Genomic DNA, 15,512 nt, shown 5'->3' on the forward strand with positions numbered 1-15,512 from the left:
TATAGTGTTACATATCAAAGCTGGAGGTTATTAAAGGCATCTAATTCTGAAATCTCAGCTTCCTGAGACAAACGGCTGATTTATAATAAATTTCTATTATTTGGGTGCACATAATCGACCACTTCCTGTTTCGCAGGCACCGTCAGGTGTACACCCATGAAACTTTACATGATGAGAGAAGACCCTTCTGAGTATCTCCAGTTTTAATTTCATGCACATCGGACAAAGCAAAGAGAAAATACAGGGCAGAATGTGCCCAATGCAATAACTAGGTGGCGCTATAGAGCTCGTCCAAGATTGTCATATCCATGGGTTCAGAATAGAAGCTTCATCATATCCATTGAATTTCAGTGAGATTGGACAAGGAATGTGCACGTGAGAGCAACTTTTGTGTGCATAGCGAGATGCCCAACTTTGCCGCTCTGTCACGACCACACCCCCGCATTGAAAGTTATGGTTTTTTGTCAGAGTAAACTTCAATGGCTTTTCAACAGGTGGACGTCATTTTCAGGTGTGTCGGCTCATCCTACTCGGAGTAGTGATGCTCCAAGTAAAACATGTCATTTCCTCTTGCCAGCAGGTGGCGCTACACTTTTTCCAGGTTTTTTCACTGCAGATGTGTTCAGAGTCAGACTACAATCATGCACATCAATTTTGGATCAGATTGGATTATGCATGGCTGAGTAATGGCCATTTTTCTTTTCATGGCGTGTTTTCGAAACGACCTCCAATTTTGACGCGCCGCCATGGTCACAAACATCCATAAAAACTTAAAAGCTTTGCAATTTAACATCGGACATGTGTATAGTTTACAAAACCAAAGTTTGGAGTCATTACTCTCAAATCTCTAGGAGGAGTTCGTTCTAGAGCGAGGCCTGCGAATGACCAAAATACAGCAAAAATGACATATTGTCATCAAAATATCAGACTTCCTGTGCGACTGACAGCTTGGTCCCAAGAGACTTTTTTGTAGGTTTCTATCCGATGAACATGCCCTGTTAAAATCAGGTTTGTACTATAAAGCATATGGAGGTGCTCGCGAAAACAAATTTTGCAGGTGGCGCTATCGAGCCATTTTTGTTTACCTATGCCGTTCTCCTATAAAATATGAAATTTTTCGCGACTCCTGATGTGTATACAAAATTTGGTGAGTTTTGGGGTATGTTAAAGGCCTCAAAAAGGCGACGGAAAAGTCGGAAGAATAATAATAATAATAATAATTAAAGCTACAAGTAGCATTTAGCGGGCCCGAGCACGTGCGACCGCCTGGCACGAGCGACCGCCCCGTGAGCAACGCCCTGCTCGAGCCATTCTCGTCGTTTTTTCTTGTCCATTCTGGAGCTCCAAGCTATTGTTAATACGACAGCAGCCTGGGGGGGGGGGGGGGGGGGGGGGCTGTAATCTGTTGCCTTAAGGGACAAAGACTTTTGCATATAGCATGAAAAAAATTCAAGCAATGATGATAATTGCTATCACTGTCCCTAAGGATGAGAACAATAGAACTCATTCAATTTCCACTACAATGTCTAGATGAGTGTCAGCTATGTCTGATAACTTGGCCAATTAGCTGGACCGGGATCTTGCAAAGTGCAGGTGGTTAACGTCCAGTGTGATGAGTCTGTGGACGGCAACAGTACAGCATAGCTTTTGGTTTCCACAAGAGAAGAACTCCTGACACATCTGCCCTAACAGACAACTACAAGAGGAGTTGAAATGTATAACACGGTGAAGGAGTTTTTGTGCAGAAAAAGGTACAATTAGAAAAGCTGGTAGCAGTGACTGCAGATGGGACTCCTGCTATGATCAATAGACAAACAGGTTTCATCACTCACTGTAAAGCTGACCCAGACTTTCCAAAATGTCTGCATTACTGCTGCGTCATTCACCAGCAGGCCTTATGTGCAGAAGTGATTGGCTCTGGACATATAATGACTCTTATTCTGAAAATCGTAAACAACCTCAGCTGCAAAGCAAAACAGCACAGGATTTTTAAGGTGCTATTGGAGGAGATGTCTGTTGAATATGGTGAATATGAACATTGTGAATCTGAACTTGCATTCTTGACTGACATTACTGGAAAACTAAACCACTTGATCTGCGAGCTGCAAGACAATGGCAAAACTATTTTTTTTTGACCAGCCTGCCTGAGCCAGTGTTTTTCTTGTGGGGATCTTTTCTGCCAGGGCTTGTCAGCTTGGTCAGTGGATGTTGCTGCAGTTGTCTCCCTTGCTGGGACAGCTGGAGTTAAACACAGCAGCTCACGGCTCTGAAGTGGACCCCGTTGCTGTCCCAGTCTGGATGGGCACTGTGGCGATGTTCCAATGGCCAGGCTGGCTCCTGGTATAAAGAGATTCCCAAATACCATTTCCTAACCGCAGAGCCAAGGATGTGTTTACATGTTTAGGTCAAAAATGTGATGGACAGCTTCATGTTGTCTAAACATGCCACCCTGTTATTAATCCAGTTGATATGGTTCTCCATCTGTGTCTAGGTGATAGAAAAGCATTTTTTTTTATATTTAGTGCTCTAAGCAAACAAACAGTTGTCTATATAAAAGAGCTTTTACAATTGTGCACTTTTAGCAGGTCTCTGAGTTCATGTGACCAATGTATGGTGGATTTTCACAGACCTTGTTTAAAACTGAAGGTGAGAGAGACTTAGAGAAATGGCTTCATTGTTCTGGAGTTCTTTGTTTCATCCACAGAAGTGTAGAATTGGTGATTGATTTTGAAAAGCTGCTGAAAAAAGTATCTTTTTCAAATTGCAATTTCTAACTTGGGTTTTACATTTTGTGTTCCATTTTTTGTGCTTTAATTGGGAAGCATTTGTTATTTGTTTGGTGTTTTTAAGGTTCTGCAAATATACACATCATTTTTTAGAGACATTTGTTATCAGTTGTGTTTGTTGATTTGTAGTTTAATTTCATTGGATGTATAGATGTCGTGTGGGGGGGAGGCTCGAGAGCAGGTAGGACCCAGGCGCAGAGACGGGAGGCAAACGGGTTCAGGGCAAGTGGGTTTATTTAACTAACAAAAAGCGCTGCAGAGCAGGATGACAAAACTAAAAACAAAAACTTACTGTGGCATGGCAAGGGACATGGACGCCAGACAAGAAGACGTGATCAACATGAGCAGAAGTTAATGGACCAGCACAGGAGGAAGGCAGAGACAAGACTTATATACAGACAGGGCAGACAAGACACAGGTGAACACGATTAGGGCAGATGGGGACCAAAGGAAGTAAAACTCAAGAAACATGACAAGACAGGAAACCTTTCAAAATAAAACAGGAAACAGAACCAAACAAGACAGAACAAGAACTAAAGCGAAAAAAAAGACAACAAACTGAAACCATGACAATAGAAAGGAAAAGAAGTTCAAACATTGATTATAAAAAAGGATATAAGAGATAAAAAAAAAAGAAAAAGGAAAAGAAAAAAGATAAAATATTGATTTAATTGCATTTTGAATGAATAAAAAACAATGATTAATAGAATCAGAATCAGAATCAGGAATCAGAAAAAGTTTTATTGCCAGGTTCAGTAGAGCGCACTTTACAAAACGAGGAATTTGACTTGGTGTATAGTGCAATTAAGAATAAGTTAAAAATTAAGTTAACAACAACAACACACTATATACAGTAGAGTAAGGTGAATTAAAGTGGGAGCACAGATGGGCTGGGATGGTGGGGCCTGTAAGTGGCACCGACAGTCCTTTGGTGGGCGGGGGGGGAGGGGGAGGGGGGTCATCTGGGGGAGTTGGGGTACTGTTCAGCAGGCTGACTGCAGTGGGGAAGAAGCTGTTCTTGTGGCGCGAGGTCCTGGTCCTGATGGACCGGAGCCTCTTGCCAGAAGGGAGGGGCCGAAAGAGATTATGTCCTGGATGAGAGGGGTTGGCTACAATCCTGGCTGCCCGCCTCCAGGTCCTGGAGATGTGCAGCTCCTGGAGAGACGGGAGGTGGCAGCCGATCACCTTCTCTGCTGAGTGGATGACGCGTTGCAGCTTGGCCTTGTCTCTGGCCGTGGCCGCAGCGAACCAGACTGTGATGGAGGACGTGAGGGTGGATTCGATGATGGCGGTGTAAAAGTCTACCAGCATCTTTTCAGGGAGGTGAAACTTCTTCAGCTGCCTCAGGAAGTACATCCTCTGCTGGACCTTCTTAGTGATGGAGCTGATGTTCTGCTCCCACTTGAGGTCCTGGCTGATGATGGTTCCCAGGAAGCAGAAGGACTCGACAGAGGTCACCGGGGAGTCACAGAGGATGACAGGGGGGAGGGGGGCTGGGGCCTTCCTGAAGTCCACTGTCATCTCCACTGTCTTCAGAGCATTAAGCTCCAGGTTGTTAGCGCTGCACTATGACACCAGCCTGGCTATTTCACTCCTGTAGGCCGACTCATCTCCGTCAGAGATGAGGCCGATGAGTGTGGTGTCGTCAGCAAACTTCAGGAGTTTGACAGACAGGTGACCAGCTGTGCAGCTGTTTGTGTACAGGGAGAGTAACAGGGGTGAAAGGACACAGCCCTGGGGGGATCCGGTGCTTGTGGTCCGAGTATCTGAGACGAGCTTCCCCAGCCTCACATACTGCTGTCTGTCCGTCAGGAAGTCTGTGATCCACCTGCAGGTGGAGTCAGGCACATTCATCTTGGAGAGTTTTTAATACTAAAGATGTATGAAAGACATACCGAAAAAATATGTCTTTCAGTGTTTAACTGGCTGTCTTTGGATTATGCATGCCTGAGTAATGGCCATTCTTACTTCTCATCTCTCTGTTCACTGCTTGCTAATTTACATAGCAGGGGTCCCAGCAGGAGGGGGCGGGGTTGTAACACGACTCCTTCAGCAGAGCCAGGCTGAGAGAGGCTTTGACATGTAAGATGTTAGATGTTAGAATGCCAGATGTTAGAATGACCAGTTCATTTTATATCTATGAAAATATTCAGGTAGCTATGGGACATGTTTAGCTATAGGTCTGTGAAAATTGGTGTCGATTGTTGAAACATAAGTTACCATAAAAAAATGTTTGTTTGGAGTCTAGACAGATTTAACACAGGTTTTTGGATGAAAAAGGATTTTTTATAAATCATCTGTTACACTTTTAAGTCTGAAAAAAATATGGAAGGCAGCAAACACAGATCCCTACCGTTTTTAATTTTTTTGTGCTGATATTTGAAAGATAAGTTATGCAAAGAAATAGGTGTTTGCAGTTTTGCCTAAAAAGACGTTTTCGGACCTTTTTGGATGAAATGTTGAATAAAAGTTCACCTGTAACTTCAATAATTCTGAATTTTTTTAGGAAGCAGTAGCACATAAATGCCTATGAAAGTTGAATTCTTGGTGCTGATAACCTAAACAGAATTTATGCTAAAAATCTTTGTTCAGTCCAAAATTTCATTAAAAAAATCAAGTGATGAAGTTTCTCGTAGACCCTATAGTGTTACATATCAAAGCTGGAGGTTATTAAAGGCATCTAATTCTGAAATCTCAGCTTCCTGAGACAAACGGCTGATTTATAATAAATTTATATTATTTGGGTGCACATAATCGACCACTTCCTGTTTCGCAGGCACCGTCAGGTGTACACCCATGAAACTTTACATGATGAGAGAAGACCCTTCTGAGTATCTCCAGTTTTAATTTCATGCACATCGGACAAAGCAAAGAGAAAATACAGGGCAGAATGTGCCCCATGCAATAACTAGGTGGCGCTATAGAGCTCGTCCAAGATTGTCATATCCATGGGTTCAGAATAGAAGCTTCATCATATCCATTGAATTTCAGTGAGATTGGACAAGGAATGTGCACGTGAGAGCAACTTTTGTGTGCATAGCGAGATGCCCAACTTTGCCGCTCTGTCACGACCACACCCCCGCATTGAAAGTTATGGTTTTTTGTCAGAGTAAACTTCAATGGCTTTTCAACAGGTGGACGTCATTTTCAGGTGTGTCGGCTCATCCTACTCGGAGTAGTGATGCTCCAAGTAAAACATGTCATTTCCTCTTGCCAGCAGGTGGCGCTACACTTTTTCCAGATTTTTTCACTGCAGATGTGTTCAGAGTCAGACTACAATCATGCATATCAATTTTGGATCAGATTGGATTTTGCATGGCTGAGTAATGGCCATTTTTCTTTTCATGGCGTGTTTTCGAAACGACCTCCAATTTTGACGCGCCGCCATGGTCACAAACATCCATAAAAACTTAAAAGCTTCGCAATTTAACATCGGACATGTGTCTAGTTTACACAACCAAAGTTTGAAGTCATTACTCCAAAATCTCTAGGAGGAGTTCGTTCTAGAGCGAGGCCTGCAAATGTCCAAAATGAAGCAAAAATGACATATTGACCTCAATATATCAGACTTCCTGTGCGAGTGACGGGTGGGTCCTTTCAGACTTTTTTGTAGGTCTCCATCTGAAGAACATGCCCTGTAAAAATCAAGCTTGTACGTTAAAGCGTATGCGGGGCGTCGGGACAAAAGTCACTGTAGGTGGCGCTATCGAGCCGTTTTTGTGCGCCCATGCCAATCTCCTATAAAATACGAAATTTTTCGCGACTCCTGATGTGTGTGCCAAATTTGGTGAGTTTTGGGGTATGTTAAAGGCCTCAAAAAGGCGACTCTTCCGGTAGAATAATAATAATAATAATAATTAAAGCTACAAGTAGCATTTAGCGGGCCCGAGCACGTGCGACCGCACGGCACGAGCGACCGCCCCGTGAGCAACGCCCTGCTCGAGCCATTCTCGTCGTTTTTTCTTGTCCATTCTGGAGCTCCAAGCTATTGTTAATACGACAGCAGCCTGGGGGGGGGGGGGGGGGGCTGTAAGCTGTTGCCTTAAGGGACAAAGACTTTTGCATATAGCATGAAAAAAATTCAAGCAATGATGATAATTGCTATCACTGTCCCTAAGGATGAGAACAATAGAACTCATTCAATTTCCACTACAATGTCTAGATGAGTGTCAGCTATGTCTGATAACTTGGCCAATTAGCTGGACCGGGATCTTGCAAAGTGCAGGTGGTTAACGTCCAGTGTGATGAGTCTGTGGACGGCAACAGTACAGCATAGCTTTTGGTTTCCACAAGAGAAGAACTCCTGACACATCTGCCCTAACAGACAACTACAAGAGGAGTTGAAATGTATAACACGGTGAAGGAGTTTTTGTGCAGAAAAAGGTACAATTAGAAAAGCTGGTAGCAGTGACTGCAGATGGGACTCCTGCTATGATCAATAGACAAACAGGTTTCATCACTCACTGTAAAGCTGACCCAGACTTTACAAAATGTCTGCATTACTGCTGCGTCATTCACCAGCAGGCCTTATGTGCAGAAGTGATTGGCTCTGGACATATAATGACTCTTATTCTGAAAATCGTAAACAACCTCAGCTGCAAAGCAAAACAGCACAGGATTTTTAAGGTGCTATTGGAGGAGATGTCTGTTGAATATGGTGAATATGAACATTGTGAATCTGAACTTGCATTCTTGACTGACATTACTGGAAAACTAAACCACTTGATCTGCGAGCTGCAAGACAATGGCAAAACTATTTTTTTTTTGACCAGCCTGCCTTAGCCAGTGTTTTTCTTGTGGGGATCTTTTCTGCCAGGGCTTGTCAGCTTGGTCAGTGGATGTTGCTGCAGTTGTCTCCCTTGCTGGGACAGCTGGAGTTAAACACAGCAGCTCACGGCTCTGAAGTGGACCCCGTTGCTGTCCCAGTCTGGATGGGCACTGTGGCAATGTTCCAATGGCCAGGCTGGCTCCTGGTATAAAGAGATTCCCAAATACCATTTCCTAACCGCAGAGCCAAGGATGTGTTTACATGTTTAGGTCAAAAATGTGATGGACAGCTTCATGTTGTCTAAACATGCCACCCTGTTATTAATCCAGTTGATATGGTTCTCCATCTGTGTCTAGGTGATAGAAAAGCATTTTTTTTATATTTAGAGCTCTAAGCAAACAAACAGTTGTCTATATAAAAGAGCTTTTACAATTGTGCACTTTTAGCAGGTCTCTGAGTTCATGTGACCAATGTATGGTGGATTTTCACAGACCTTGTTTAAAACTGAAGGTGAGAGAGACTTAGAGAAATGGCTTCATTGTTCTGGAGTTCTTTGTTTCATCCACAGAAGAGTAGAATTGGTGATTGATTTTGAAAAGCTGCTGAAAAAAGTATCTTTTTCAAATTGCAATTTCTAACTTGGGTTTTACATTTTGTGTTCCATTTTTTGTGCTTTAATTGGGAAGCATTTGTTATTTGTTTGGTGTTTTTAAGGTTCTGCAAATATACACATCATTTTTTAGAGACATTTGTTATCAGTTGTGTTTGTTGATTTGTAGTTTAATTTCATTGGATGTATAGATGTCGTGTGGGGGGGAGGCTCGAGAGCAGGTAGGACCCAGGCGCAGAGACGGGAGGCAAACGGGTTCAGGGCAAGTGGGTTTATTTAACTAACAAAAAGTGCTGCAGAGCAGGATGACAAAACTAAAAACAAAAACTTACTGTGGCATGGCAAGGGACATGGACGCCAGACAAGAAGACGTGATCAACATGAGCAGAAGTTAATGGACCAGCACAGGAGGAAGGCAGAGACAAGACTTATATACAGACAGGGCAGACAAGACACAGGTGAACACGATTAGGGCAGATGGGGACCAAAGGAAGTAAAACTCAAGAAACATGACAAGACAGGAAACCTTTCAAAATAAAACAGGAAACAGAACCAAACAAGACAGAACAAGAACTAAAGCGAAAAAAAAATACAACAAACTGAAACCATGACAATAGAAAGGAAAAGAAGTTCAAACATTGATTATAAAAAAGGATATGAGATAAAAAAAAAAAGAAAAAGGAAAAGAAAAAAGATAAAATATTGATTTAATTGCATTTTGAATGAATAAAAAACAATGATTAATAGAATCAGAAATCAGAAAAAGTTTTATTGCCAGGTTCAGTAGAGCGCACTTTACAAAACGAGGAATTTGACTTGGTGTATAGTGCAATTAAGAATAAGTTAAAAATTAAGTTAACAACAACAACACACTATATACAGTAGAGTAAGGTGAATTAAAGTGGGAGCACAGATGGGCTGGGATGGTGGGGCCTGTAAGTGGCACCGACAGTCCTTTGGTGGGCGGGGGGGGGGGGGGGGAGGGGGGGTCACCTGGGGGAGTTGGGGTACTGTTCAGCAGGCTGACTGCAGTGGGGAAGAAGCTGTTCTTGTGGCGCGAGGTCCTGGTCCTGATGGACCGGAGCCTCTTGCCAGGAGGGAGGGGCCGAAAGAGATTATGTCCTGGATGAGAGGGGTTGGCTACAATCCTGGCTGCCCGCCTCCAGGTCCTGGAGATGTGCAGCTCCTGGAGAGACGGGAGGTGGCAGCCGATCACCTTCTCTGCTGAGTGGATGACGCGTTGCAGCTTGGCCTTGTCTCTGGCCGTGGCCGCAGCGAACCAGACTGTGATGGAGGACGTGAGGGTGGATTCGATGATGGCGGTGTAAAAGTCTACCAGCATCTTTTCAGGGAGGTGAAACTTCTTCAGCTGCCTCAGGAAGTACATCCTCTGCTGGACCTTCTTAGTGATGGAGCTGATGTTCTGCTCCCACTTGAGGTCCTGGCTGATGATGGTTCCCAGGAAGCAGAAGGACTCCACAGAGGTCACCGGGGAGTCACAGAGGATGACAGGGGGGAGGGGGGCTGGGGCCTTCCTGAAGTCCACTGTCATCTCCACTGTCTTCAGAGCATTAAGCTCCAGGTTGTTAGCGCTGCACTATGACACCAGCCTGGCTATTTCACTCCTGTAGGCCGACTCATCTCCGTCAGAGATGAGGCCGATGAGTGTGGTGTCGTCAGCAAACTTCAGGAGTTTGACAGACAGGTGACCAGCTGTGCAGCTGTTTGTGTACAGGGAGAGTAACAGGGGTGAAAGGACACAGCCCTGGGGGGATCCGGTGCTTGTGGTCCGAGTATCTGAGACGAGCTTCCCCAGCCTCACATACTGCTGTCTGTCCGTCAGGAAGTCTGTGATCCACCTGCAGGTGGAGTCAGGCACATTCATCTTGGAGAGTTTTTAATACTAAGTCTAGACAGATTTAACACAGGTTTTTGGATGAAAAAGGATTTTTTATAAATCATCTGTTACACTTTTAAGTCTGAAAAAAATATGGAAGGCAGCAAACACAGATCCCTACCGTTTTTAATTTTTTTGTGCTGATATTTGAAAGATAAGTTATGCAAAAAAATAGGTGTTTGCAGTTTTGCCTAAAAAGACGTTTTCGGACCTTTTTGGATGAAATGATGTCTAAAAGTTCACCTGTAACTTCAATCATTCTGAATTTTTTTAGGAAAACTAAACCACTTCAACTGTGATCTGCAAGGCAATGGTAAAACTATATTTTTTATGGAACAGCCTGCAGTGTTTCTTGTGGGGATCTTTTCTGCCAGGGCTTGCCGGCTTGGTCGGTGGTTGTTGCTGTTACCAATCCAGTTGATATGGTTCTCCATCTGTGTCTAAGTGATATAATCAGAATCAGAATCGTTTATTGTCATTGTACATGGGGATACAATGAAATTGCAGCAGCCTTGGAGTGAAGGAGTTACATAAAATAAAAATAAAAATAGAATAGAAAAAGAAATACTGTATTTACAACTCTTAACAAAAAATGAACAATATGGACAGAAACTGTTAAATATTAAATATTTGTGAATAAAATAGAATGGAATTACATGAGTTGCTGTGAGCACAGCTTAATAAATATCAAGTTATTGCACAGTGACCCGGTTAGACAGTCAGGATATTGCACGCATTGTAGTAAAATTAGAGTGAGGTGTGGTTGGTGGACGTATGTGCATTCCGTATGATAATTGCCTATGGAAAAAAGCTGTTTCTTAGTCTGTTTGTCCTGGTTCTGATGGACCTGTACCTCCTTCCAGAGGGCAGCAGTTCAAACAGAGGGAAAGCAGAATGGGTGGAGTTAGTGGTGATGCTAGTCACTCTGCTGAGGCAGCGAGACTGGTAAATGTCCTTCAGTGAGGGGAGGGGGCAGCCGATGATCCTCTGCGCTGTCTTTACCACTCTCTGGAGACTCTGCCGTTCTGCTTCAGTGCAGTGGGAAAACCACACTGTGATGCCATAGGACAGAATGCTCTCAATGGTTGAGCGGTAGAACGTTACCAGCAGCTCCTGGCTGACGTCGTTCCTCCTAAGTTTTCTCAGGAAGTGCAGGCGTTGCTGGGCCTTCCTGATGACAGTCATGGTGTTGTTAGACCATGTGAGGTCAGCAGAGATGGTGGTGCCCAGGAGGGTGAAGCTGTGGACCCTCTCCACACAGTTTCCATCGATGTAGAGTGGGGGTGGATCTGTTCTGTTTTTTCTGAAGTCCAGGATGATCTCCTTGGTCTTGGTGGTGTTCAGGATGAGGTTATTAGCCTGACACCACCTTGAGAGTTTCAGGACTTCGTCTCTGTAGGCCGTCTCGTCGTCCCCAGAGATCAGCCCCACCACAGTAGTGTCGTCTGCAAACTTCACCACGGTGTTGCTGGTGTGGGCTGGTCTGCAGTCTGCTGTGTACAGTGTATACAGCAGAGGACTCAGCACACATCCCTGTGTGGAGCCTGTGCTCAGCGTCCGGGTGGAGGAGAGGTGGGGGTCAAGTTTGACTGTCTGTGGTCTGTTTGTCAGGAAGTCCTTGATCCACGAGCAGGTGAGTGGGTGGAGTCCTAGTTCAGACAGTTTGTTGACCAGAATGTCAGGAATGATTGTGTTAAAGGCTGAGCTATAGTCCACAAAGAGCATCCTGGCGTAGGTGTCTCTGTGTTCCAGGTGGCTCAGCGCAGTGTGGAGGGTGATGGAAATGGCATCATCCGTTGATCTGTTTGCTTTGTAAGCAAACTGGTGGGGGACGAAGATTGGAGGGAGGGAGTCTTTGATGTGTCCCAGGAGCAGCCGCTCCAGACACTTTGTGATGACAGCAGTGAGTGCAACTGGGCGGAAGTCCGTGAGGAAGGCTGTGGATGAGGACTTTTTGGGTATCGGGATGATAGTGGATGACTTCAGGCAAGCAGGGATGAAAGCCTGAGCTAGCGACAGGTTGAAGATTTTTGTGAAGACCTGGGAGAGTTGATCGGCGCAGGCCCGCAGAACCTTTCCGGGAACTCCATCAGGTCCCGCCGCTTTCCTGGGGTTTACCCTGCTGAACATCCGTGCCATCCGTGCCACGTCCATAAAGGCATTGTTTTTATATTTAGAGCTCTAAGCAACCAAACAGTTGTCTATATAAAAGAGCTTTTACAATTGTGCACTTTTAGCAGGCTGAAAAAATTATCTTTTTAAAATTGCCATTTCAAATTTGGGTTTTAAATTTTGTGTTCCATTTTTCTGTGCTTGTATTGGAAGGATTTGTTATTATTTTGTTTAAAAGTGCTACATATTGTATATACACATAATTTATTTAGAGAAATTTGCTATACGTTGTGTTTTTTGGTTTTGTAGTTTAATTTCATTGGATTTATATTAAGGAAAAGAAGTTGCAGCATTGATTAAAAAAGGATAAAAGAGACATTTACTGTCTACGTCTTATGTTACATCTGTAGAACTGTACTGAGAGTTGGGTTTTGTTTTGGAGCACATTCATATGTTTTGTTTGTAAAAAAAAAAGATAAAATATTAGGTTAATTGCATTTTACATGACTAGAAAAGCAATGATTATTCATAAAAATCTATGAAAGACATACAAAACAAATGAAAAAGCAGTCTGCCCTCCCTCTTGTGTCTAAACTCTTGTCACCTCACTTCTGGGTTAGTTAGCATATGAACTGGCAGCTGGTGTGTGTGTGTGTGTGTGGGGGGGGGGGGGTGAAATTTGACTCCAGCAACAGGGATGATTGAGGAGCAGGCTGCAGCATGAGGAAAAGACTTAAGCATGTAAGAGGGAATGACATCCTACAGTTGACCAGTTCATTTTATATCTGTAAAGAATATTCAAGAAGCATTTAGACATGTTCAGCTATATGCGTGTGAAACTTGGTGTGGATATTTGAAGCATAAGTAATTTTAAAACACACTTGTTTGGAGTCCAGACGGAAAAAGCACAGGTTTTGGGATGAATCAGGATTTTTTTAAAATCATCTGTTTCACCTGGACTTCTGAAAAAAATATGGAAGGCAGCAAACACAGATCCCTACATTTAAAAAAATAAATGGTGTTGATATATGATGATTAAGTTATGAAAAAAAATAGGTGTTTGTAGTTTTGCCTAAAAAGACGTTTTCGGACCTTTTTGGATGTAATGCTCTCTAAGATGTCACCTGTAACTTCAATCATTCTGAATTTTTTTAGGAAGCAGTAGCACATAAATGCCTATGAAAGTTGAATTCTTGGTGCTGATAACCTAAACAGAATTTATGCTAAAAATCTTTGTTCAGTCCAAAATTTCATTAAAAAAATCAAGTGATGAAGTTTCTCGTAGACCCTATAGTGTTACATATCAAAGCTGGAGGTTATTAAAGGCATCTAATTCTGAAATCTCAGCTTCCTGAGACAAACGGCTGATTTATAATAAATTTCTATTATTTGGGTGCACATAATCGACCACTTCCTGTTACGCATGCACCGTCAGGTGTACACCCATGAAACTTTACATGATGAGAGAGGACCCTTCTGAGTATCTCCAGTTTTAATTTCATGCACATCGGACAAAGCAAAGAGAAAATACAGGGCAGAATGTGCCCAATGCAATAACTAGGTGGCGCTATAGAGCTCGTCCAAGATTGTCATATCCATGGGTTCAGAATAGAAGCTTCATCATATCCATTGAATTTCAGTGAGATTGGACAAGGAATGTGCACGTGAGAGCAACTTTTGTGTGCATAGCGAGATGCCCAACTTTGCCGCTCTGTCACGACCACACCCCCGCATTGAAAGTTATGGTTTTTTGTCAGAGTAAACTTCAATGGCTTTTCAACAGGTGGATGTCATTTTCAGGTGTGTCGGCTCATCCTACTCGGAGTAGTGATGCTCCAAGTAAAACATGTCATTTCCTCTTGCCAGCAGGTGGCGCTACACTTTTTCCAGATTTTTTCACTGCAGATGTGTTCAGAGTCAGACTACAATCATGCACATCAATTTTGGATCAGATTGGATTATGCATGGCTGAGTAATGGCCATTTTTCTTTTCATGGCGTGTTTTCGAAACGACCTCCAATTTTGACGCGCCGCCATGGTCACAAACATCCATAAAAACTTAAAAGCTTTGCAATTTAACATCGGACATGTGTCTAGTTTACAAAACCAAAGTTTGGAGTCATTACTCTCAAATCTCTAGGAGGAGTTCGTTCTAGAGCGAGGCCTGCGAATGACCAAAATACAGCAAAAATGACATATTGTCATCAAAATATCAGACTTCCTGTGCGACTGACAGCTTGGTCCCAAGAGACTTTTTTGTAGGTTTCTATCCGATGAACATGCCCTGTTAAAATCAGGTTTGTACTATAAAGCATATGGAGGTGCTCGCGAAAACAAATTTTGCAGGTGGCGCTATCGAGCCATTTTTGTTTACCTATGCCGTTCTCCTATAAAATATGAAATTTTTCGCGACTCCTGATGTGTATACAAAATTTGGTGAGTTTTGGGGTATGTTAAAGGCCTCAAAAAGGCGACTCTTCCGTCGGAAGAAAAAGAATAATAATAATAATTAAAGCTACAAGTAGCATTTAGCGGGCCCGAGCACGTGCCACCGCCTGGCACGAGCGACCGCCCCGTGAGCAACGCCCTGCTCGAGCCATTCTCGTCGTTTTTTCTTGTCCATTCTGGAGCTCCAAGCTAATGTTAATATGACAGCAGCCTGTGGGGGGGGGGGGGGGGGGGACTATAATCTGTTGCCTTAAAGGACAAAGACTTTTGCATATAGCATGAAAAAAATTCTTAAATCTAAGCCTCGTTTAGACCTGCTCATTTTCTCATCAAGTAGAAGAAGGTTTTTATCAGATTAAGAAACAAGCAATGATGATAATTGCTATCACTGTCCCTAAGGATGAGAACAATAGAACTCATTCAATTTCCACTACAATGTCTAGATGAGTGTCAGCTATGTCTGATAACTTGGCCAATTAGCTGGACCGGGATCTTACAACGTGCAGGTGGTTTAACGTCCAGTGTGATGAGTCTGTGGACGGCAACAGTACAGCATAGCTTTTGGTTTCCACAAGAGAAGAATTCCTGACACATCTGCCCTAACAGACAATTACAAGAGGAGTTGAAATGTATAACACGGTGAAGGAGTTTTTGTGCAGAAAAAGGTACCATTAGAAAAGCTGGTAGCAGTACCTGCAGACGGGACTCCTGCTATGATTGACCGACAAACAGGTTTCATCACTCACTGTAAAGCTGACCAAGACTTTCCAAAATGTCTGCATTACTGCTGCTTCTTTCACCAGTAGGCCTTATGTGCAGAAGTGATTGGCTCTGGACATATAATGACTCCTATTGTGAAAATCATAAAAAACCTCAGCTGCAAAGCAAAAC

Source organism: Oryzias latipes, chromosome 2, assembly GCF_053564925.1.
Source record: "Oryzias latipes strain Hd-rR chromosome 2, Olatipes_Hd-rR_3.1".
Lineage (NCBI taxonomy): Eukaryota > Metazoa > Chordata > Actinopteri > Beloniformes > Adrianichthyidae > Oryzias > Oryzias latipes.